Genomic DNA, 1,287 nt, shown 5'->3' on the forward strand with positions numbered 1-1,287 from the left:
AATCCATTAGAATCCTATAAAAAATCACAATATAAAAAACAGAGAGTACATAATAAAAGCAAAAGCAAAGACAATCCAGTAATCCCTGCTTCCACAACACATTTTGAAAGGGCACCGGCTGTCAATCAGCCAAAGGCCTGGTTGAAGAGGGGCGTTTTTGCCTTGCCTGCTGTTTCTGATAAGGAAATGCAAATGATTCTTTTGGCCAGCCAGAGGCATGGGATGGTTTTCGTTCAGGGGCGGTGAACCCCAGACCTAGAGAGCAAATCCAGTGTTCCAGTTGGGCCTGGGATAGCTCAATTGGTAAAGCGTGAGACTCTTAATCTCAAGGTCGTGGGTTCGAGCCCCACGTTGGGCAAAAGATTCCTGCATTGCAGGGGGTTGGGCTAGATGACCCTTGTGGTCCCTTCCAACGGTACAATTCATTGAGTTCACCTGTCCCTCTGTCTTCAGGCCCCACCCCTCACCAGCCCTGCTCCTCCTCCTCCTCCTCAAGTGCCTTGGATCAGCTGAAATGTGTCTTTCAACTAGGACAGTGGAAGATTGTGATTGTGGGGCAGGGTACATATAGGTTGTTGTTGTTGTTTTTAAAGTAATTTTTATTTTGCTTTAAACAAATACAGATAAATATAAACAACCAAAATTACAAAAGAAAAATCCTTAATAATAATAATGGAAAAGGCTAAAAAAACTACAAAAAATATCAAAGTACATGGCAGAGAACATAAGCCATTATGGGAAAGAGAAAAGGAAAAGGAAAGGAGAAGGAAGGGGAAAAGGGGAGGAGGAGAGGAAAATGAGCCAAAACTTACGCTTCTGTCAAGGTCACAACAGATCATTATTCTTATCAAAGAATTGATCAAAAATCCAAAAAGTCATGAAATATTGCAAAAAAATTAAGATATCGCAATCCCGTATCTCTAGCATATTAAATAAGGAAGTAGAAAATAAAATTAAACAGGCAAAACAAAGGAATTTTGAGTCCGCCAATAAGCCCAGTAAGATGTTAGCATGGATGATAAAGGAAAAGCTGATAAAGGTTTTGGGTTTTTTTTTACCACATCAGTAATGCTACAAAGAGCTCAAAGAAGTACCAGATCTTTCAACTTCCTGCAAAATTCAGTGTGAAGACCGAACGCCCTGCTATTATCACCACGGAACATTAGTGATTATCTATGAATCGCCAGCAAAAATGGGATTCTACCGTTATCATCGCATCCTGCGAGTGCGGCCCATTCATGACACATCTCCCTCCCTAGCACTCCATGAAAAGACGACGACTCTGTC

General features: G+C 41.3%; 1 non-coding gene across 1 annotated transcript; it reads left to right on the top strand.

Annotated features, from left to right (window-relative positions):
• Positions 1-284: 284 nt before the first annotated feature.
• On the top strand, positions 285-358 carry TRNAK-CUU (transfer RNA lysine (anticodon CUU)). The gene has a single exon. It is a non-coding gene; the product is annotated as a tRNA-Lys (tRNA).
• Positions 359-1,287: the final 929 nt, after the last annotated feature.

Source organism: Podarcis raffonei, chromosome 1 (genome assembly GCF_027172205.1).
Source record: "Podarcis raffonei isolate rPodRaf1 chromosome 1, rPodRaf1.pri, whole genome shotgun sequence".
Lineage (NCBI taxonomy): Eukaryota > Metazoa > Chordata > Lepidosauria > Squamata > Lacertidae > Podarcis > Podarcis raffonei.